This window comes from Pinus tabuliformis, chromosome 3_1 (genome assembly GCF_031772625.1).
Source record: "Pinus tabuliformis cultivar Carrire ecotype Pingquan chromosome 3_1, CPIR1, whole genome shotgun sequence".
Taxonomy (NCBI): domain Eukaryota; kingdom Viridiplantae; phylum Streptophyta; class Pinopsida; order Pinales; family Pinaceae; genus Pinus; species Pinus tabuliformis.
The window spans coordinates 987,621,933-987,647,571 of record NC_142301.1 but is presented as its reverse complement, the minus strand read 5'-3'; the positions used below and the strand labels follow the sequence as shown (position 1 = coordinate 987,647,571).

Below are 25,639 nucleotides of genomic sequence, written 5' to 3'. Positions count from 1 at the left end.
TATACTAGTGATAGTTGAGATGACACAACCTGCTCCTTCCAAGGAATCCTCTAACTTGTCAATCTATATGCCAAACAAGGTTAGGGAACATAGGAAAACTTCTATCTAACTTCTATCTTACTCTTAAATTGAAAGGAACTTTGAGCTATTCTAAAGTATAATCAAAACCCCTATATCAAGATCTTTTCTAGAATCAATAAAAAGATGTTTAACTGATTGGTTTTATTATTATAATACTCTTTCAAATTGATTTTAGGCATAAAAAAATACTCGAGAATTGCATAATAACTCAAAATTTTGGTTTAGCCTTACCCTATTTTCTATAAATTTCTAATTATAAATTTTCTAAAATTATTCAAATAAAATTAATCATAATAATTTTATAGAAATTGTTTTAATCAATTTTTTTAATATATACGATAAAACTTTAAATTTAAAAATGAAAAACACATTACCTCACTACTAAATTAAAAAACTCTAAAAATTATCTCTCAATAATTTTTAATACCCTCAAATTTCTTGTTTGCTAATTTCTTAACTTTAAACTAAATAAATAAACTAACTAACATTTCTATAAATATAGTTGGAATATAATTACTATATTAACCTTGACTGAATGAACGAACAAATTAACTAATATTTATAACAAAGTAATTATATTTTTTTATAAATATTGTTATAATATAATTATTATATAAATTCCAATTTTAATATTTTTTTGTTAATTATTTTTATTAGAGGTAAGGGGATATGATTTGTCACTGGTCATGATAATTTTTTATTAGATTTAAAAGGATATGATTTACGACTAGGTATATTAAATAATTATCATATATTTCAAGATAAAAATTATGATTTTTTATTAAATTTTATTTAGAAAAAAACATCATATTTTTGTTAAGATAATAATGGAAATTCAGGTATAATTTGAATAAAATATGGTTAAAATTTTTGGAAATCTAATTTATATTTGTTAAGTTTTAAGATTTTGAGTGCCCCACTAAATTTTGATGACTTAACCCATTTTCAGTATTAAAAATACTATTTAAACATTTTCACTGTAAAAAAAGAAATTAGCAACTAAATCTTTTAATTAAATTTTAATATTATATAAACATCAATTAAATACATTTATTGGATTGTTTCTGATGATAAGGTGGAATGGTGATTATTATCTTCCTCAGAATTTAAATCCTTACGAGTGATTTAAACCTATTTGTAATTTAATGAATGTGCTTTTATACTCCCTGATGTAATGACTTTATGCCTAAGGTCAGTAATGAAATGCATCTGAGTTATAAAATATGGGTCATTCTGATGATGATTTCCTCATCCACTGGTTGAGAACTGTGAGAAAGCGATCATATTAGAGAACAATAGTCTTCATTTTTTAAGTATGGAGAAGGAAGCACGATCAGGGAAGGTGGAGTATGAAGATCCCTCTCCTGCTTCGCTTTTAGATGCAAACAAATTCTATCGCTGATCATTCTACAGAGCCATCGTAGCCGAGTTCGTGGCCACGCTTTTGCTTCTGTATGTGACAGTTGCCACCGTCATCAGGAATGCTAATGATAAGAGTCCATGTGGAGGCGTGGGCACCCTGGGTATTGCCTAGTCCTTTGGCGGAATGATCTTTGTCCTCGTGTATTGCACCGCTAGCATTTCGGGTGGTCATCTTCTCTTCTCTTATCTTATTATATTAATTAGTGATTTTTTCTTCCTTGAATTCATTGATATTGGATTTGGGCCATCCTTATGTCGATTGAATATTCAAAAAAGATGGATATCGACGTCGTTAATTATTTAACGGCGCATATGTCCATCCGATTCCTAAATATTTGAGAAATTAGCTATCGACATAGGCAATGTCACGCCCCTACATTGGTGGTACTCTTCCAACCGCACTATAGGAGGTGCGGCACCACCTACCACTTTCTTTTTAACAATACTTGCGATCGTGGACTACATCTACTTTCTATACTTAGATTATTTTTCAACTTTCCTAAGTATACTTTCATTAGCACGGTGGAAACATTCACATTAACATCATCATCATTATTACCATTTATCTATATGCACAGTGGATAATAAACCGGGAGGGGCAACTCCTTGAAATATGAGTCTGCCCGATAATATCAATACTTCACAAAATATTCAGTTTTACATTGTTTGCAGGAAACCCCAAGTTTCCTTGGTACAATATTTGTCAAATCATGCATGTCGGTCTGCACTGTTTGCACTGCCCGAACCACCGTTTGGAGTGCCCAAGGATACTTCTGCCCATCATACCTTATTTAACGTTGCACTATTCAGCACGTCGTTCACCCTCGGCTCGTTCAACCAAACGCCCTCAACTTGTTTAGACGGACGCCCTCATGCCCTTGCCCGTTCAGATGTTTAGACCAACGTCACCTGTTTAGTCATTCAACCTGGCACCCTCGCACACCCTAGCTTGTTCGTTCATTCGGCATGGGGCCCTCGCACGCCGTCGTTCGTTCGCTCGTTCCGCCCAACGCCCTCGCACGCCCTTGCCTGAATGCCTTCGCACAACTTTGCCTGAACGTCCTTGAATGACTTCACCTATTCAGTCGTTCAGCACGGCGCCCTCGCACGACTTTACCCGAATGCCTTCGAACAACTTCGCCCATTCGGTCGTTCGGCCTTGCACCCTCGCACGCCCTCGCTCGACTTCGCTCGAACGCCTTCGAATGACTTCGCTCGTTCGGTCATTCGGCTCGGTGCCCTTGCTTACCCTCGCCCAAACGCCTTCGAACGATCGTTCAGACAAACGCCCTTGCCCGACCTGTGGTTCCGTTTTCTGCGTTTACCCGAGCTCAGTGTTTTGGACCAAGAATCTGCCTACACCTTGCCAAATTTTAGTCCTCTCCAAGTTAGCTCACCCTCCAGCTGACATGAACACCTGGAAACTTCACTTGATTGATTTTTGCCACCATTCCAACCCTTTACTTATATGGCAGTTGGACCATCATTTAGGGCGTCGACTCACCAAGCCGACCCACCATTTTGTCCAATTCGCCCCAACTTCGCGTTGGCCCATGGTGTGGGCACCCATGTGCGGGACCGCCCCCACATATAAACTTTCCACCGCCCAACACTTAGTCATTTTCACAAGATGACTTTGCGTGGCACATTTCCTTTGTTCGGTCAGCGCGTCACACCATTCACACATGCCCTCAACTGGCCGTTCAACCACCCAGTTCGTTGCTCGCCCGTCGTGCACCCGTGCCAACTCTCGCCGACCCGTTAGTTAAACGCACCCACCCGGCACACTCGACTCATGGGCTTGACATACTTCCCCACTCTAAATGGTTGTCGTCCTCGACAACACCATCATATGACATTGCAAATTGTCGCTAGCTCCAACATCCAAAGATGCCCACGCTGCCTGCCTCTGCTCTGTCATCGCACAAACCATAAAGGCTCATCTATGCATGAATTAGAAAGTCTCCTCAATCCATGATCATCAACCACATCCGTCCCAATCCTCACATGCTTCTCCCACTATGGAAGACCGGTCCCTCCAACTCAAGCTACATGCTTACTGCAACATATCGTGTCGACCTCATCATGTATCACCATCGTGTGAACTGCTACCATGATACTCCAACACAATGCTAACACATTTCTGTACACTTTCGGACCCCATGATTTGAACTAGTCAGGTAGCTAGTCCAATTGTCACACTCAAACCATGAGAGTGTGCATCCTCATGCCACCATCAGTAGTTTCTCCTAGCCTCCTGTCACAACATCAACTCGATCAAGAATCCATCTCCATCAAAATAAGCCATGCCCAGGTCCATGAAGTAAACTCCATCTCGTCTGCAACATGTTGTCCATGATGTTTGGTGTCAATGTGCTGCATGAAATCAGCCACATCTATCCCAACATCATCATCCATATGTGTAAAATCCATCTCCTCAAAATGAAGAGATCCTCTCATCAACCCGACTCACGATTTACCACATCCAAGTCCATGAAGCAATCTCCATCATATCTGCAAGGTGCCATCCCTCAAGTTTGGCAAGCAAACAAGTATACACTTGTCTCATCTCCCATGTGTTGCCCATGATCATAGACCAATCAGCTCCTATGTGTAAAAAGTGGTTAAGTCTCAACTCAACCCATGCCCAAGTGTTGCCACCAAGGCACCATCATTGTTGCAACTACATCACTCTAGAGTATCTCATATCGATCCTCCACATCAAGTCACTCTCTCAAGCACACCCATACATGTACTCAAAAGTATGCATCCCATACTGCATCAAATTCCATGACCTCAGCTCCTCAATGCATCAGATCCTCCAAGTCCACTGTAATATGAAGTCCCCAAAAGTCACAACCTCATGTCATCATGATCTCCATGAGTCATCTCCAACCAACACACTAGCAAACATACATGTCTTGGCCCAAAGGTCTCTGCAAGATGCCTTAGCTCTCCATGTAGTAGGAATTCTCCATAGTCTACTCACAAATCCAACCAGTCCATGGCCTTGTTGTACAAGATTGCACAACCTCTCCATCGGCTCATAAGTAAAACATCTCCATGTCACATCAGCGAATCCACCTGCACAACATATCTGCCTTGGCACTCCTCATTGGATGCCCATAAGTGACACCCTTACAAGTGCTCCTGCATAATACTGCCATGCTCCATGTCTCCAACTCGATGTCCATGACTCAAGTTTCCCATGTTGTCCAACTAACTAGACCCATCACAACAATCGGTCATCCTCATCCAAGTCTGCAATCCGGTCTAGTGAACTCGATCACCCAACCCATATCATCATCACATGAGTCTCTTCCACCATGGCTCCCCCACTGAAGGTTCCACCAAGACTTCCTCTTGGTCTCGGCCATGAGAAGTCCACCCAAGTATCATCAAACTCAAGTCTATGCCCTTCTCCATTCTATTCACGAGTCATGCTGGGCACTTAGCCAATTTCTCCATATGGCTAAAGCATGACCCATTCCTTAGTAATGATCATCATGTTCCTCCCTTGTCACGAGCATTTGCACCTTCTGCCATAAGGTTACAAACAACCCCAACAAGTTCTTCAATAGCCAATGGTCCTTGCCTCTCCTTACAAGGCTTCATCATAGACATCCATGATAAGATCCTCCATCGCATCGGCAAACTGATTTTTCTCTTCCCTACACATGGCCCATCTACCAAAAGCTCAAATGAAACACAAGTAGTACTTACTTCATCATGAGGCTTCTCCATGTGAGTATCCTCATCCACCAATGTCTGCAAACTGCATGATCCTGGTCCAACTTGAACAATTTCAAGTCCATCCTCTATCATTGTCATCCCTACAACATCCTTAAACATCATGGCTTCCTCTTCTTTTTAATTGCAATTTGCAACTGCAACCTGCTCCATTGCCCAACTAAGTCGAAGAAGTTCGTCTTCAACATTCCTTTCCAAGACTTCAAGTTCATCTCGAATCCGTGGGTTCTCTTCTTTCATCAGTTTCAACCTGTATAAGGCCAGCAAGAGCTTCCCTTCGCATTCTTCCAAACCTACCATGTCTCGTTGTTCAGCTTGGCCTAAGCATGATGCTTCACCCCTGCTAAACCCGTCACGAAGTATTACACTTCCATCGGTAATCTTGGTTCGACTGAATCAACCAAAGCCCGCGAAATATGGAGGCTCTGATACCAAGTGTCACGAAGTGCAAAGGGATCAGATTTTCTGCAAATCTGATTCTCTGAATCAGGGCTCTGATACCAACTATCACGCCCCTACACTGGTAGTACTCTTCCAACTGCACTATAGGAGGTGTGACACCACCAACCACTTTCTTTTTAACAATACTTGCGATCTTGGACTACACCTACTTTTTCAACTTTCCTAAGTATACTTTCATTAGCACGATGGAAACATTCACATTAACATCATCATCATTATTACCATTTATCTATATGCACAGTGGATAATAAACCGGGAGGGGCAATTCGCTGAAATATAAGTCTACTCGATAATAATAATACTTCATAAAATATTCAGTTTTACAGTCTTTGTAGGAAACCTCAAGTTTCCTTGGTACAATATCTGTCAAATCATGCAAGTCGGCATGCACCGTTCGCACTGCCCAAACCATCATTTAGAGTGCCCAAGGATACTTCCTCCCGTCGCACCTTATTCACCGTCACACTGTTCAACACGTCATTCACCCTCGACTCGTTCAGCCGAACGCCCTCAACTCGTTCAGACAGACGCCCTCACGCCCTCACCTATTTAAACGTTCAGACCAACCTCACCCGTTCAGTCGTTCAATTCGGCGCCCTCGCACGGCCTCGCCCGTTCGTTCGTTCGGCCCGGCACCCTCGCACACCCTCGCCTGTTCGCTCGTTCGGCCAGACGCCCTCGCCCAAACGCCTTCGCATGATTTCACTCAAATGTCCTCGAATGACTTCGCTCGTTTGGTCATTTGGCCCGGAGCCCTCACACACCCTTGCACGACTTCGCCTGAACGCCTTCCTCGTTTGGTTGTTTGGCCTGGTGCCCTCACACACCCTCGCCCGACTTTGCCCGAATGCCTTCGAACGACTTCACCCATTCGGTCCTTCAGCCCAGCGCCCTCGCACACCCTTGCCCGAACACCTTCAAACGATCATTCAAAAAAACGCCCTCAGATGCCCTCGTCCGATCGTTTGACCTGACGCCCTCGCCCAACCTGCGGCTTTGTTTTCTGCGTTTACCTCGGCTCAGTGTTTTGGCCCAAGAGTCCGCCTACACCTTGCCAAATTTCAGTCCTCTCCAAGTTATCTTGCCCTCCAACTCACATGAACACTTGGAAACTTCACTTGATTTATTTTTGCCACCATTCCAACACTTTACTTATATGGTGGTTGGCCCATCATTTGGGGCATCGACTCACCAAGCCAACCCACTGTTTTGTCCAACTCGCCCCAACTTCATGTTGGCCCATGGTGTGACGACCTGCGCCTCTACACGGGCGTGCGATGTGGCGAGCTGCGGCTCCGCCCGGGCGCGCGCCCCTCCAACGCATAAAAAAGACAGTGGGTGCGAGCGAACCATGAAGGGTGATAGAGAAACACGCAAGTAATGGTGAGCTCGCTCTTTTATAAGGCGGTCAGCCTTATGTTCAAGCCGACCATTATAATAAACCATTGATGGGAGAGCCAACAATGAGTTTGAATGAATGGTGGCGAGTTTGTGTATTATAGAGCGTCGGTTTGGGGTAGTTAAGACGCACTGATGGGGCGTATAAATACAAACAAGCTGAGGCTCATTCGAACAACGAACTTCGCTCTCATACCTCTAAGAGTAGTGCGCACTTATAACAAGGACGCAGCTACTTGGTAGATGAGCCCGTTGAACGGGCGGACTTCGGGTAATCTAAAGTCGAAGGATACGGGGGTGTACAGACATAAGGCGTAGTCGGAGGACACGTTCGCGGATCAGGAAACAGTCGGACAGAGAACGAGTTACAGTCCGGGCGCGCACTGTATTACACTTACGCCGAGTTGAGGCTGGGTCGGGTCGTGCACGGGGTGCCCGCCCGCCCAACGTCGGGTAAGTATACAGCTCCACGAAACGTTGACGGTGAAGTCGAGTTCGGGCACGACGATCCATCTACACATTGTGGTCGTCACTTGATACAGCGCTCGGTAAAAGCGAAGTAGGGGAGTGCGGGTGCATTTACCCGAGCGCCGATTCGGGTGCTGTTTTACTGTGTATTATATATTGTGCTAAGGGAGTCTTGGCGGACTGCCGTGCAGGGGTGCACGGGCGGTCGCCCTCCCGACTGTCTATTGTATCAGAACTTCAAAAGAGGTCTTGGCGGACCGCCATGCGGGTGAGCACGGGCGGTCGTCCACCCGGTTGTAAAAATATTACGATATGAATAAAAGAAGTTCATTGACATATTGCTGTTGATTTTGTTATGTTGAAATAATTGTTGCATAATGTAAATGAATCTTCATATGTTAATGTTATAAGTTCGTAATGTTTATGAATTGAAGGCGTAGTTCGTAAGGTTCAAACATTCTGTTTGCCTAGGCGGTGCCGCACCCGCCCAAAAAAAAAAAGAGATTGGGGGCGTGACAGGTGGTATCAGAGCAAAGGTTGCTCGTGGAAAAAAAATATATATATATAAAGAGACCTGACCGAGCAGGGTTGCTCATGACAGGTGAAGCTGATAAGAACATGGAGAAAGCATGGATGAACCGCTTGGGGTTCGTGGACTTGGTGGTACATGGCAAGACCATTCAACCCCTGGTGGACACAGGGGCCACACATAACTTTATGACGACACGGTTAGCAAAAGAAGTTGGGCTGACGATCACCCCATCAAACATGGAGGTCAAGGCAGTGAACTCTAGAGCTAAGGTGGCGGGGTTGGTACACGATGTACCTGTGCAGATAAAGGAGTGGAAAGGTCAGTTGGACTTCACGGTGATGGAGATGAATGACTTCGATATGATACTTGGGTAGGATTTCTTGAAAGGAAACAAGGCTATTGTTGTTCCTTTCTATGATGAGGTAGTACTGATTGGGCAATCACAAATTTGGACTTTACCCACTCATGGGCAAAGGAAGGAAGTCAAGGTGCAACATGTTTCGGCACTAAGTTTTGAGAAGGCCATGAAGGACTCAAATATGGAGACATATGCGGTAATGTTCAAAGATGTTGAAGAAGGTGGAGTAGGAACACTTGTTCCAGCCGAAATATCTGAGGTGCTTACCCAATATGCAGATTTGATGCCTGATGAGCTTCCAAAGAAACTTCCACCAAGGCGTGCAGTGGACCACAACATTGAGCTTGAGCCAGGGAAGCAACCCCCGGCCAAGGCACCTTATCGACTGTCAGGACCTGAATTGGAGGAATTGAAACGCCAGTTAAAGGAGTTAACTGAGGCAGGATTCATCAGACCTTCAAGGTCCCCTTATGGAGCCCCGGTACTATTCCAACGGAAAAAGGATTCGAACGAGCTACGGATGTGCTGTGATTACCGTGCATTGAACAAGCAAACGGTGAGGAACAGATATCCTTTGCCATTGGCTGCTGATTGCTTTGACAGGCTTGCGAAAGCTCGGGTGTTTTCCAAGCTGGACTTGAGGCATGGATACTATCAGGTGCGGATAGCTGAAGGAGACGAGAAGAAGACCGCGATAGTAACAAGGTATGGCAGTTTTGAGTTCCTTGTTATGCCTTTCGGGTTGTGCAATGCTCCTGCTACATTTTGCACTTTGATGAATGATGTCCTACGACCATACTTGGATTCATTCGTAGTGGTATACTTGGACGATATAGTGGTGTTCAGTGACAACATGGAAGACCACAAGAAACACTTGGCAATGGTGTTCGAGGCACTAAGGACAAATCAGTTGTTCTTGAAAAAGTCTAAGTGTGTGTTCGCCCAGACTGAGATTCCGTTCCTTGGGCATATTGTTGGTCAAGGATGCATACGGATGGAGCCAAGCAGAGTGAAGGCAATCGAAGACTGGGTTGAACCAAAGAATGTCCATGAGATGAGGGTGTTCCTGGGCATGACCAACTACCAACGAAAGTTCGTAGAGGGGTACTCCAAGGTGACATCAGCACTAACCGACCTATTGAAGAAAGACAAGAGGTGGAGTTGGACGAACGAGTGTCAGAAGGCATTTGATGGGTTAAAGAGGAAGATGGTCACAGCTCCGGTACTGAAGTTACCTGACTTCGAGAGACCGTTTGAGGTACACACTGATGCTTCAGATTTTGCTATAGGAGGAGTTCTTATGCAGGATGGACATCCGGTGGCGTACGAGAGTCGGAAATTGCAGGATAGAGAACAGAGGTATCCGGTCCATGAGAAAGAGATGACCGCCATCATCCACTGTGTCCATGTGTGGAGGCACTACCTAATCGGGAAGCCATTTGTTGTCAAGACGGACAACGTTGTAGCAAGTTACTTTGCATCACAACCGAAGCTTTCGGCAAAGCAAGCTCGGTGGCAGGATTTCTTGGCAGATTTCGACATGACTATCGAGTATAGAACAGGGAGACACAATGCAGTAGCAGATGCCCTTAGCAGGAAGGGACAACTGGCAGCATTGGAGGAAGGAGAGGATCGGGCCACTAGGGGTAGAAGTCGAATTCAGATGTCAGAAGAAATGCAGAACAAGATCAAAGAAAGCATTGGAACCGATACTTTGGCGCAGAATATAGTGAAGCAGGTGAAGGAGGGGAAGACGCGAAGATTCTTCCTACGAGATGGGTTCTTGTTCTTTGGGAACCGACTCTATGTTCCAAAGTCATCAGGACTCGGGAGACACCTTTTGAAGGAATGCCACGATTCTCCATGGGCGGGGCACCCAGGACAGCGTCGTTCCTTGTCATTGTTAGAGAGGGGTTTCTTTTGGGAAAAGATGAGAGAGGATGTGGAGGAGTATGTACACACATGCATCATTTGTCAGCAGGACAAATCGGATAACCAGAGATCAGGAGGTTTGTTGCAGCCTTTGCCGATTCCAGAGAGACCATGGATGAGTGTCTCAATGGACTTCATCACTCAACTACCACAGGTTCAGGGGTATAATGGGATTATGGTTGTGGTTGACCGTTTTTCCAAGTATGCCGTCTTCGTTCCTACGAAGGTACCGTGTGGAGCCGAACGGACAGCGGAGTTGTTCTTCAAGAACATAGTGAAGTATTGGGGAATGCCGTTGAGCATTGTGTCAGATAGAGACCCCCGGTTTACAGGGAGGTTTTGGACAACATTGTTCAAGCTAGTCGGGACAGAATTGTTGATGAGTTCGAGTTACCATCCCCAAACAGATGGGCAAACCGAGAGAATCAACACATTGCTGGAGGACTACTTGCGACACTATGTGACAGCTGATCAGAAGAATTGGCCCGAACTCTTGGATATTGCTCAGTTTAGCTACAATATTCAAAAGAGTTCTGCAACGGGGTATAGTCCATTTGAGTTGGTAAATGGACAGATGCCGGTTGCCCCGCATACCGTAGTGACGGGGAGTTTCTTGAGGAGCCCTCATGCGAAGAGATTCATGAAGGCGTGGGAGGAAACCTTGGAGTTGGCACGGTTGCGCTTGCATGATGCTGCAAGGAGGATGAAGAAGTATGCTGACCGTGGGAGACGGGAAGCACACTTTGGTGAAGGGGACATGGTGTTTCTCAGGATTACCGGGGAGCAGTTTCAGCCAGCCAAGGGGACGACCAGCAAACTGACACGGAAATATGAGGGGCCATTCCGAGTAAAACAGAAAGTGGGAGAAGTTGCTTACGAGCTGGAGCTCCCCCACCATATGAACATGAAACACCCAGTTTTTCATGTAAGTCAGTTGAAGAAGTGTCGACTTGATTCAGACCATCCGGAGAGAGTTGAACCAACAAGAGGACCAGCTGGGATTGTGGACAGACCAGGGCTAGAGTTGGAGAAAATTGTGAGTCTCAGAACTACTGGTGTTGGTTGCCACCGACGACGGGAATTTCTTTGCAGATGGAAGAATGCACCGGAGGAGGAAAGTTGGGAGACGGAGGATTCACTTTGGAGATGGAAAAACAAGATTGCAAGATATGACAGGAAACTAAAGAGGAGAGCAGGAATTGTCGGGACGACAATGACTTCTGGCGGGGGAGAGTGTGACGACCTGCGCCTCTACACGGGCGTGCGATGTGGCGAGCTGCGGCTCCGCCCGGGCGCGCGCCCCTCCAATGCATAAAAAAGACAGTGGGCGCGAGCGAACCATGAAGGGTGATAGAGAAACACGCAAGTAATGGTGAGCTCACTCTTTATTAAGGCAGTCAGCCTTATGTTCAAGCCGACCATTATGATAAACCATTGATGGGAGAGCCGACAATGAGTTTGAATGAATGGTGGCGAGTTTGTGTATTATAGAGCGTCGGCTTGGGGTAGTTAAGACGCACTGATGGGGCGTATAAATACAAACAAGCTGAGGCTCATTCGAACAACGAACTTCGCTCTCATACCTCTAAGAGTAGTGCGCACTTATAACAAGGACGCAGCTACTTGGTAGATGAGCCCGTTGAACGGGCGGAGGTCGGGTAATCTAAAGTCGAAGGATACGGGGGTGTACAGACATAAGGCGTAGTCGGAGGACGCGTTCGCGGATCAGGCAACAGTGGGACAGAGAACGAGTTATAGTCCGGGCGCGCACTGTATTACACTTACGCCGAGTTGAGGCTGGGTCGGGTCGTGCACGGGGTGCCCACCCGCCCAACGTCGGGTAAGTATACAGCTCCACAAAATGTTGACGGTGAAGTCGAGTTCGGGCACGACGATCCATCTACACATTGTGGTCGTCACTTGATACAACGCTCGGTAAAAGCGAAGTAGGGGAGTGCGGGTGCATTTACCCGAGCGCCGATTCGGGTGCTGTTTTACTGTGTATTATATATTGTGCTAAGGGAGTCTCGGCGGACCGCCGTGCAGGGGTGCACGGGCGGTCGCCCTCCCGACTGTCTATTGTATCAGAATTTCAAAAGGGGTCTTGGCGGACCGCCGTGCGGGTGAGCACGGGCGGTCGCCCACCCGGTTGTAAAAATATTACGATATAAATAAAAGAAGTTCATTGACATATTGCTGTTGATTTTGTTATGTTGAAATAATTGTTGCATAATGTAAATGAATCTTCATATGTTAATGTTATAAGTTCGTAATGTTTATGAATTGAAGGCGTAGTTCGTAAGGTTCAAACACTCTGTTTGCCTAGGCGGTGCCGCACCCGCCCAAAAAAAAAAAAAGAGATTGGGGGCGTGACACATGGTGTGGGCACCCATGTGCGGCACCGCCCCCACATATAATCTTTCCACCACCCAACACTTAGTCATTTTCACAAAATGACTTTGCGTCGCACGTTCTCTTTCGTTCAGTCAGCTTGTCTCACAGTTCGCACGCGCTCTCAACTCGCCGTTCAACCACCCAGTTTGTCACTCGCCTGTCGTGTGCCCATGCCAACTCCTGCCGACCCATCAGTTAAATGCACCCGCCCAGCACACCTGACACATGGGCCTGACAAGCGAGCTCAAGCTCAGGGTTTGATTTGAAAAATACATATAATGTTGGTGTAGGTGGGCATCTAAATCCCACAGTCACATTTGGGTTGTTTGTTGGTCGGAAGGTGACTCTGAATCGAACAGTCTTGTACATGGGGACACATTGCTTGGGTGCAATCTGCGGGGTAGGGATGGTGAAAGTGTTGCAGAAAACTTACTATTCTAGAGGCGGAGGAGGAGCGAATTCAGTGTCGAAGGGATACACCAATGGAACAGCTCTCGCCGCAGAGATAGTTGGCACTTTTGTCTTGGTGTATACCATCTTCTATTCGATCGACCCTAAGAGCAACGCCTGCGACGCTCACATTCCTGTATGTTATGCGCTGACTACATTCTTTCTTCAGATCTGAAAATAAGAGCTGTTATATTATTAGATTTTTATATCTAATACGATTTTAGATTTTGAAAATGTTATATTATTAGATTTTTATATCTAATACGATTTTAGATTTTGAAAATATTCTAGTATTAGATGAATAAATATTTAATTATAGTTTATAAATTGTAATATTTCCAAAATCTATAATCAAGATAATTATAACTTTAATAAACAAACCTTTCTATTGATATAATAACCCTAATAAACAAACCGTTCCATTGATTTAATGCCTTAATCAAGATAAGGATAGCCAGAGTAAACAACCTCTTCCTTGATTTAATGCCAATGCCTTAATCAAGATAAGGATAGTCATAGTAAACAACAATTTGGATAATCACACTTTTGATATATGGGCATTTTAGAAACTCCATACTGCATTTTCAATCATGACAATTTGATTTTCTTCGAGTGAAGCTTTGAATCATCGCAATTTGATTTTCTTTTAACTGGAGTTCGAATAAAATATTGAGAGGGAAATCTGTTTTCTACGCTTTAGCGTCATTCAAAGTTGGTTAATATGAAAAGATATAAAAACCTTCCTTGCCGCAATTAATTTGATTTTCTTTTAAGGAGATTTTTGAATCATCGCAATTCGATTTTCTTTAACGGAAGTTTGAATAAAAATATTGAGAAGAAAACCTGTTTTCTGTAACTTTAGGTTTATTGAAATTTGGTTAATATGGAAAGATATGAAAACCTTCCTTACCTGGTTAATATGAAAATATATAAGAACCTTCCTTACCACAATTTGAATCATCCATTTGACATTTTGTGCAATGCTCAGGTAAAAAAATCCCTCCATAAAAGTTTAGCATATTTTATTCGAAGTAGGATAAACTTAAAAATATAAAAATTTATTCCATTTAAAGTAGGCAATCTGGAAGTGGTATTTTTATTTTGATGGTAGATTCGGAAAATATCTAGAAATCTGATTAATAATAGTGAAGTTAAATGTTAAATGAGGCTTCACTTGTTTATCAAAATTTGAAATATTTTTGAAATCTGCATACTAATAAAATGTTAAATCCTATTATAAATTAAATAATAAAATGTTAAATCCTCTAACAAAATTTCAGAAATGTTGTATATATATATATATATAATCCTGAAAAAGGAGAAAATGGATTTTTTGACTTTCAAATTTCTCCCCTATACCAAAATATAAAGAATAGCAATGAGATGAAACGATTAACCTGTCCATCAATTTTTAGGATATTTCTAAATCTTGTATTTCAAATAAGTTCCAACACTTTAAATGCTAAACTTATCCAATTATCCAAAAGATATAAAAACCTGACCACCCTTCGTATCTGAGTTTCCAGTCTTTGCACAATCACTAGTGAATTGACCACAGTATGAGCTAACAGTTTCTGTGCTCTGCCCATCCTAAGATTCCGTCCTATAAACGAGAGAGATCGTAATGTTCTCCGTGGAGGTGGGATTTCCAGTCTGACTATTTCGTTAGGAAATGGGATGTGCGCCTGGCCCTGGACGATTTTTATACCAGTTTAGGCTACCTGATGAGAAATTTGATGGGAAGCGTGCGTGTTATGAATCAAGTCAATGTCCAGTGCACAATTTTCCATCTTAGAATGTACTCTTCTGATCTAGGAATTGTCATTGTAAGAAGTTATTATGGGCAATGATATACTATATTGATATTCGAATTTTCTCAGATGCAAATCATCCCATTGATATTGTTGTCCTTATTTGGCAACTTGATTGCTATCGTATTTTGTCTGCCAAACAATTCTTATGTTTTATAAACAGTGTTATTCTTGTCGTTATTTGGCATTTTCATCGCTATCCTATTTTCTCAGCCCAACAATTCCAAAGTCAAGGTTACGCCTATCTAAATGAATTGTATTATAAAGGTATCAAATGTGATCTGTTCGCTGAGTGTGAATGTCGGCGTTCCTTTATCATGATGTTGACGTTGCTAAGGGTATGATGTTCACACGTCTGTAAAAGTGATGCACAGCTAAGTTATGACCAAAATAAAACAAAGCTAAAATGATTTTAGGACAAATGTTCAGAGTCTAAATTATTCAAACAACCGCGCTAAAAGCTTTCAAACGTAACAACTGCATGCATAACGAGAAAAAAGAATTGGTGGCTGATCAGAATGTCCTGCATTGATGACTGAAAGATACAAATAAAATAATGACGAAAGGGCATCTCTGCAAACGTTCATAGCTGTTTACAATCTTCGGTGGTTCGGGTAGCCATGTTCCTTGAATCTAATTATTGTCTGTGATGTAGTTTGCCTAAATTGGGGATGCAAGTGTGTGGTGTTACATTTATAGCCAAATTTTTCTCTTTCTTGAAATCATCTTATCATCAGAATCATTAATTTATTAAACATTAATTCTTTTTACCGAAGCCAAAATATACTTTTTAATATTTTATAGATAATTAAAAAGTATAATCTCTTAGTTGAATAAAAGTATATTTAATAATTTTAAATGAAACAAATAATACATCACCAAAAGACACTTTTAAGATGGAAACAAATTCAACATTTAATAAGTTTTTTTTAGATAATATTTTTTCATTGCATTATTTTCTTTTGCCACTATTCTAAATGAAAGATGGTTAAGTTAGCTCTTTCATTAAACTGACACACAAGACAATCTGAATACTTTTACCTACTTCTAAAGGAAAGGGAAATCCTCATGGCGCACCACATAGCACGGAGTTAAAGTTGTAAAATTTGTGACGTTGTAAATACCTAGTTTGCATTTAATCATGAAACTCTAGGAGAAGAAAATGGCTATACTTGCACCACAAACATCACTTTTACTGGCCACATCAAAGAAATTGCACACTATACAAGAAGAAAATGTCTATACTTGCACCACAAACATCACTTTTACAGGCCACATCAAAGAAATTGCACACTATCTTCACATCTCTAATAAGTTCTAATAATTTTGTTCTTGCATTATGTGCAGTAACTTTGGAGAAAACTACCTAGTCTTCAAACAAACATTTGTTTCACCCTATCCAAATTCCTCACAATAGAAAACTTTCTTCCCAACATAAATTATAAAAGGATAGTGAATAAGTAAATGAGCAATGGACTCCTCATTTATTTGACATAGAAGAAAAAATTTGAGACCTACTCATCCTAACTTAACAAGAATATCACAATTCAATATATTTCCGTCCAACAAAAACCAAATGAACAACTTGCATTTAAAGGGTCTTGTCCCTTCAATATTAATCTATGGCGCCATTTTGAGTAAGCAAGAGCACTGTCTTGAATTAGTGCCTCATATCTAGATCTAACTGTTGTAATTTCACTTTGTTATTCTTAGAACACCTCATGATGTTTTCCTCCACACTAATAATTACAATACCAACTTTATCAAATTCAATACAAAAGAGCTTAGAAAATTCTCATATCCAAATCTAGTAGTTATAATTCCACTTTATTTATTCGTAGACCACCTAATGATGTTTTCCTCCACCTCGTTAATTACAATACTAACTTTACCAAATTAAATACAAAAAAGCTCAGAAAATGCCTAAATATGGGGTTCAAAGCCACTCTTTGAAGTTGTATTACAAGCCTAGCAACATCAATAATACACTCCAAATGATTTAAGGACTCCACTAGCCTATCAATGAGTTTATGATTACCATTACATCCTATCCACTCAACAAAAATAACTTTAGCCCCATTCCCAATCTTTCACAAAAGCCATTTTTCCAAAACTTGTAAACCACTTACTAAATTTCTCCAAATTAATTTTTTACAGTATATTTTTAAAATCAAACCCATTTTATATATATATATACATTTTATCTTACCATGAGCTATTTTACATTTCATAGATTCATAAATCAAATATAAAAGAAAAGGAATATATTTTTTTTCATTAAACATGTATTTTTTAAAAATATAATAAATTTATAAAATGAGTTATATAATAAATAATAATATATATTTTATTGTTGTTCATAAATAAAATATAAAATAAGTTTTAAAGGTTAGTTTAATTGGTTTACAGTGATACAGGTGAAGTTTTTTTATATGGTTGTTAGTTGTTGCTGATCACGGGTTCTTCTTTCTTAGATTCAATGTGGATGAGACTTGTAATAGATGACTTACTTAGTTTACCATCCACTAAATATAGAGAAGTACTCTAGATTTCCTATCCTTTCATTCCAAGTATATATATAAAATAACTTTTAATATGTAATTTAAATAGTAAAGAAATAATTAATATAAAATTATAGATTAATCAATAATAAATTATTTATATTTAATTAAATAATTTTTAATAATAATATATAATCTATACTAATACCCATATAGATTCAAGGGCAAAGAGGTATCAAATTTTTTGAATTGTAAACTTTTCAAGTCAATGTTTTTTTTTGGTAGGTAAGCACCTACGGGGGAACTTGAACCAGTGACCTATCGCAAGGTGAGTGCCTTCAGAGTGCACCCATTCACCGTCAATCCAAAGCCCCATGGGCTAACTTTTCACGTCAATATTATTTAACTTTATATATTGAAATATTTTGTTTGTGATCCAAATAATTTCCTTATATTATTATTATTATTATTTAAATGCCACATATTAATTTCTTATTAAAAATTGAATGAATTACACATCTCCTTGTTATTTTTACAATGAAATATTTTATTAAGTTAATATTATTATTATTTTTTATATATGCATGAAATTGATATTAAATCAAATTAGTTAACATGAATATTTAAATAATTTATTAAAGTCTTATATTAAAATAAAAATTATACATCTTAGAAACAATTAAAAACGAATTTTAGATTAAACAAAATGAAAAAAGATAACAATCATTTTTTCCAATCAACCAAAACAACAATACCATTATATATAATTAATCTTACACAATATATATTTCTCTTTACAAAGTTATAAACTTGTTATCTAATTTAACCTATAAAATATAATTACCACTAGTTTCTAATTCAAATCTTATAAAAAAGAATCTAAAATAAAAAGCACCTTTTAGAAAATTAGAAAAACTACTCAACAAACCACGTGGTCCTAATAATAAATATACTATCCTTCCCTTCAGTAAACAACCTAGCCTCCACGTTTAGCCTAATTAAACAAAGGATATACATTATACTTAAATTATTATTATTAAAATGTGTGGAGAATCCTACGGAAAGTGTAAAATCTATCAAATTTTGAGAATGAATCTATTTTGAAATTCCAACTTTGAATATAGATATGTCTTTGTCTGAATATCTGAATACATTCTTATAATCGTCTGTGGACAATCAAATTTTGATATCTCTGTGTCTGAATATCTGAATACATTCTTATAATCGTCTGTGGACAATCAAATTTTGCGAATGAATCTATTTTGAAATTCCAACTTTGAATATAGATATGTATGTGTCTGAATATCTGAATACATTCTCATAAATCGCCTGTGGACCGAGAGCCGGGAATCTGCAGCTTTATTGATTCTTTCCTTGAATAAGAGAAACTTTTACATGGAACCTACATATTTGACAAAATACGAAAGGTTTAAACTATGAAAGTTATCTGGTGTGGAATGAATTGCTTGATATATAGTTGTTTTTTGTCCACCCCTATGAAATGTAATGTTTAAACCATGAAAGTTATCTGGTGTGGAATGAACTGCTTGATATATGGTTTTTTGTCCACTTGTATGAAATGTAATGCAGTACAAGAATAGTAAAATCAAACCGAGGTATACAATGTTACAAAATGTATGGAATGAACTGTATGAAATGTAATGCAGTACAAGAATAGTAAAATCAAACCGAGGTATACAATGTTACAAAATGTATGGAATGAACTGATTGATATATAATTTTTTGTCCTTTGTTATGGAATGTAATGCAGTACATCAATAGTAAAATCAAACAAAGGTATACAAACTTATAAAATGTATCGAATGAACGGCTTGACATGTATATTTTGTTTTCTTGTATGAAACGTAATGCATTACATCATTAGTAAAATTAAATTTAGGAAAACAAACCTAAAATATTAATATGAGTTTGGTTATGTTGTATTTTTTTCTCATAGAAATAAAAAAATTTAGTTATTTTTTAAAATATATTTACACATTTAAGAAAGCGTTTTAGTGAAAATCTAAAAAAAAAAGGGTTCCACAGCGCCTTTAGATGTTGCTTATGCAACTTTGCCGCTGAAACTTCTGATCATTTATTGGTTGATTGCGATTATTGCGGTTTCACACAAGCAATCTGGAATTTGGTCCTTCACGGTCTTAGTGCTCTCTCCCCCTCCCAGACATCAGTCGCTTCTCTTTACATCTCCTCGACAGACCAAAATCCTAAGAAAAAAGCTAAAAACGCAGTCCGGAACAACATCTAGCAAGCTATTCCAAAATGCCTTTGGTGGAAAGTGTGGTTGGCTAGAAATGGCTGTGTTTTCAACAACAGTCTTCCGAATTCAATGGTAGTGGAGGCCAAAGTGAAAGCCCTCTTGTTGGAAATTGCAGGTAAATTAGCTCCCGCCTCCTCTTTACCTTTAGAAGCTTCTGCGTGGCTGGGATCTTGCTCAACAAGAGAGAGGAACAATTCAGTCAGCAAACCGTTGAATGCTCCTTGGTGCTTGCGACTCACTGAAGGTGACTTTCACACGTGGTGGCAGGGGACCTCAAAAGCCACGATCTTCTTTCATGGAGTGTCCAAGGGGAACCCAGGAACTGCAGGTGCAAGGGGTTTTGTTTCTTTCCTGGACAAATCGAGTGAATCCGGCTTCAGTCGGCGCCTAGGCACTAGCTCGAACAATCAAGCAGAGAGTTACAGTCTCTTAAAAGCTTGTCAGATTGCGAAGGAGCTAGGTTATAAAATAATTCAAATTTTTGGACACTCGGAGCTTCTGATTGAACTTTTAAACTCCGAAGATCATTTTTGTAATCCCGCATTAAACAGAACTCATCAGCGAATCTGAAACACTTTGAAAGATTTTGACACAGTTGACTCTTATCACATTCTGCGGAATTTAAACAAGCAAGTAAACTCTCTGGCAAATAAAGGTTGTCTGCTGCCTCAAGGAAACTTTAGTCTCAATGGAGGACCCTGCTTGCTTCATCCTCTGCGTTAACCAAGCTACAGCAGGCAGATCTGCATTCATTGGCCTCAACACTCAGATTGAGCGTTGTACCCAGAATTTTGAAATAAAACCCAGACACAGAGGAGATCTTCATTTTAGGGCTCTCTGGAGAGATGTCAAACTTCCAGCCATCTGCGTTGTGCAAAACTCTAGCCACTAACCTCTCTCCCCCTCTAGCGACCATTTCTGCATTTTTAACTCTCCCCCATCAGCGCCTCTCCTCCTTGTCAATCACACTCAGGAACGCCAAGCAGCAAGTAGAAGGAACAACAAGCAGCCACAACCAATAGAAGGAAGAACAAGTAGAAGGAACAACACAACAACAAAAGGAATAATAAGCAGAAGGAATAGCCGCAACCAACAGAAGGAATAGAAAGTGGAAGGAACAACACAACAACAAAAGGAACAACAAGCAGAAGGAATAGCAAGTAGAAGGAACAACTGCAGCCAACAGAAGGAACAACACAACAACAGAAGGAACAACAAGCAGCCCAAGGGGAAAAAGAAGGAAGCAAACCAAATGGAATTCAAGACAAGAAGAATCAACCCTCTCAGTAGTAGTCAATCTACAAACCATGAAAAAATACCATAGAATCAATGTTATGTAAATTTGTTTTACTAGTAGGACAATATGTTAGATAGTATTCAAGAATAGCTACAGAAATCTATGAATTTTTGAATATAAGCACAGGAGACAGGACTGCGTTCCCAGCACATTCTCATGGCTTAGTTTCCACTTATGCTACAGTTGATTGTAATAGGAGCTTGCTCCATCACAACTTTTGGTAATATATCCAGTGTCCGATCTTGTTAAAAAAAATCATTTTAAATTTTATTAACAATTTCTAACCATAGGGGAGAGATGTTTAATATTGTGCAGGAGTTATTGATATAGTATCGGTCTCACCAAACCATATTTTTGTCCTCTTGTATGAAATGTAATGCAGTACATCATTAGTAAAATCAAACTTTGGTATACAAACTTAAAATATTAATATGAGTTTGGTTATGTTATATTTTTTTCCCATAGAAATGGAAAATTTCAATTATTTTTTTTAAATATTAAATTTATTTACACATTTAAAAAAGCATTTAAAATTTTATTAACAATTTCCAACCATAGGGGAGAGATGTCTAATATTGTACAGGAGTGATTGATATAGTATTGGTCTCCCCAAACCACTTGTGCAACTAATATTTAAACAAAAATAAATAACATTAAGTGCAAATATGTTTAAATTCATGTCCAAAATTTCCAAAAACATTGACTGGGCTCACAACTATCCATAAATAGTATCTTAATAATTAAGAGTACAAATCATATTGACCCAACTAGAAAACAAAAATGTTATATTCTAGAAGTACAAAGTAGCAGTCAGTCACTTCAACAAAGCTATGTATCGAAAATAAATATCCATACCTGAACATAATAAAAGTGAATGTATGCCACTCATAACTGTTGTGTTGTTCAACAGTTAAACCTACTATGTTCAATAAATGACACTCAACCTAATAACTTCAATAAATGACACCCAACCCATTATATTTCTCATTAAAACATATTTGTTCAATAAATGACACCCAACCCATTATATATCCCATTAAAACATATCAAAGCACATGAATCAACAAAAAATAAATTCCGAGCCATTGGATCAAATTCAATTAAATCTAGATAACACATTCAAAATGAAATCATTACAATCCATGTCCTTCATTGCTACCAATTAAATTCAAATGTAAAAAACTACAAAAGAAGTTCAACCACTTGTGAAGTTGCATGTTTAACATTCAAACTATTTCGTAGCCCTAGAGGCAAACCATCACAAAACATTTGACAGTATATTCAGGTTAGTTATTTCAATTACAACACATTTTTCTTACAGTTTTATTTTCATTTCTCACAGTTTTTACTTCAATTCTTACAGTGTCATTTTTATGAAAATATATATTTTTTCTATTTTTTTACATTCTAAATTATTTTAAAGTTGATTGGAAAATATGACACAACCATAATGAAGAGTATTGGCTAGTATGGCGAGCGATAGATGAAAAAGAACATAACTAGTGGAGATAAACTTTCAATTGAAGTGACAATAACATATTCTAATTCAAATAAAAGGTTATAAAAAGAACTAAACTAGATCAACATCTTAAACAGAAAGATCACTTGGTTAGTTGAAATTCCTAGGATTCCTGTGTCTCCAAAAGTGTTAGACTTTATAGTTTTCAACATTTAAAGATTAAATATGGTTAAAAAAACCATAAGTTGATGCACTTTATAACTTGGTCCGAGAACACAACTAAGACTACCCTCAACAGCAAAACTAAAAAAATAATTTGTTAAATTGGTGTTGCCTATATTGGGATTGTAGGATGTCATTTCATCATCCATTAACACGGAACCAATAGCCATTGCGTTGAAGCCTATCAGATGGGACCGGTCACCACACCATCTAGCAGGAGACTATGCACAGGGGGTAATTATGGGATTCCAAAATGTTGCAAAGGAAGATTTTAAAGAATTTAAACAGAGTACCCATACATGGTATTTAATGATTTGTATGTTTGATTCCACATGGCATTTAATGTTTTGTATGTTGAGTTTTTTCCTGTAATAGATGTAAGGCAAACCCAATGATTTGGCATTTAGTGTTTTGTATGTTGAGTTTTTTCCTGTAGTAGATGTAAGGCAAACCCACTATTACAATGAGCCATGTAATATTCAATATAAGACATTAGATGCTCTGTGTAATCGAATGCTCATTGGTGAAAATTAAATAAGGGAACATGAGATTTTTACATGTCAGAGTGGGTTGATTATACTAACATTGTTCAGGCATGGAGCAAAGGATTCTGGATTAGACCGGTTAACAAGCCCTATTGCAGGTGAAAATCGGTGCAATGTTAGTGGAGATTTTAGTATGTATATCAAATAAGATTGGAATGGAAAACCAAATTCACATTAATTATTTTAATTATTTTTAAGTCAGTAAAAATTGTTAATAATTAATGAAAATAAGTATGTTTTTAACAAAAATTGCAAGTGGCTTCAACTTACCCACAGGAAACCAAGTATGTTGGCCACCTGTCTACATCAAACATTGTCCAAAATTTAAAAAGTGTTTTCCTTACCATCCATTCTACATTGAAAACTTTATCTACTATATAATTCTTATTAAAATAGTAAATTATAACCGTCATATAGACAAAATTATCTTGAAAGGGCTGCTCTAATCATCTTATGAGTCCACCGGGGCTAGGGCTTTCATGCTTGAACCCGTAATTTCACTTCTCTTCATATCCTGAAGGCTCTGTTCAATCCTGTTCATAGTGGGCTTGTTGTGATACAACTACAATTGGACATATTGGATCTCCCTTTGCAGATCCTTCTTGCTTGGCTCAGTTGGTCTATCTTCCTTTGGTTCTTCTCTTTCCTTATAGGTTCTCATTGCGTAGGCCACGATGTTTTTCATGACCCAATACTGCTAAATTTTTTGGTGGAACAACGTTTGGCATCCTCTGGTATTCCTGGGGTATTTAACCATTGTTTCCCATTCATCTGCCTCGATCTCTTGATTTTCTATGTTATTGTTTAGTTCTCTTTTCATTTGAAAATCACTGCTTTCACCTCAGGCAGTGTTCCTATGAAGTATGCATTGATCAGGTTCTGCATACTCTCCTTTCCTGTTTTCTTGCCTCTTTTTTTCGGTCCTCTGCTAGAAGTCGGTTCCAATCCTTTCATATTTTTTCCAGCCTTTCCCATTCCTCTCTTTACTTTCTTTCCCGGTTGGTTCCCTTCCTTTGCCATCTTATTCTCCTTCCATATTTCTTCCTTCCTTTCAGAGCAACGCATCTATACCTAGGCTGAAGCACGCTTTGAGTTCCGAGGCTCCAAAGTTCTCTCCACTCTTCTTGTTATATTACCTAAAACAGAAACCAGGAAAACAAACTTGTAAGTCAACATCATATTAAACAGAGTGGCCTCAGGCTTCCCCCATTCTGAGTGGGGTTTCTTTGGCGTGAGCTTTTGTAATCGCTCTGTGCCTGGAGAACTATGATAACCCCCTTAAACAACTTGATTCCCCCCTCCCTCCTCAGAGAATTGGAGACTAATGACCTTCCCATCGTTTTGGTGGTTTCCCGTTGGAATTTGAAGAGCCCAGTTACTCAGCGCCCACGAGGCTTCTCTGCGTCTCCACCTGACTATAATTGCAGCCCTGCCCTGGGTATCGCCACCCCAGCGACCAAGGGAATGCTTCTGACGAGGGATAGCTGTAATTGCAACCCTGCCCTGGGTCCTCTCAAAGGAGATGAGCAAGAACTTTCTCAGAGCTATTTCCCTACTCCGATTGCAACTATAATTATTTCCTATGTTCCCACGGCCCTTATCCAGGTCCAGGATCAACTCGAATTGGAGGATTATCAGCCTTGTCAACAATTTAAAGGACACTTCTAACCCTTGCACATTTACTAAGACACTTTCCTTCCCGAGCCACATTCTCAACCAAAAAATATTGATAGGATTGTTCCTACCGCCATTGTGTAAGCCCCAATGGATGTCCCAGCAAGCCGCAATATGACTCAGATTTCTGTCCTTACCCCGAGACCTATCTACCCTGAGACCAAGTCTGGGGTTCCCAAACCTCCTTCCCTAGGTGACAATCTTGAAAAATTCCCCCCATGATAACAGGCTAAGACCCCAAGAGAAACAAAAGACCTCGACAGTGGCCACATTCGGGGGTATCATTTCAATTAACCAGAGTTCATCTTCTAAATCCATGTTTTCCAGACAGTTGTGAGTGAGAGCCGAAAGGACATACCAGTTCTTGCAGACAAAACCGATCACAACTCGATGTCCTCCAATGCTCGACTTCCACCACCTTCAGCTGCACGTCCTAACTTATCTCACTACATGCAAATGCCTCTTAGCATAACTTTTGTCCCATTTTGTCTTTCTGTCCACCTGCCCTGCCTATAGCTCGAAGGACTCACCACGTGCCTTCTTTCTCTATCCGTCACCCTTTCTCCTGCATGATTGTCTTAGGATGGGGTTTCCTTGACTTCCCC

The 25,639-nt window shown here is 39.8% G+C and overlaps 1 pseudogene; it reads left to right on the top strand.

Annotated features, from left to right (window-relative positions):
- Nucleotides 1–1,396: 1,396 nt before the first annotated feature.
- LOC149191164 (putative aquaporin PIP2-8 pseudogene) lies at nt 1,397–25,028 on the top strand (annotated as a pseudogene).
- Nucleotides 25,029–25,639: the final 611 nt, after the last annotated feature.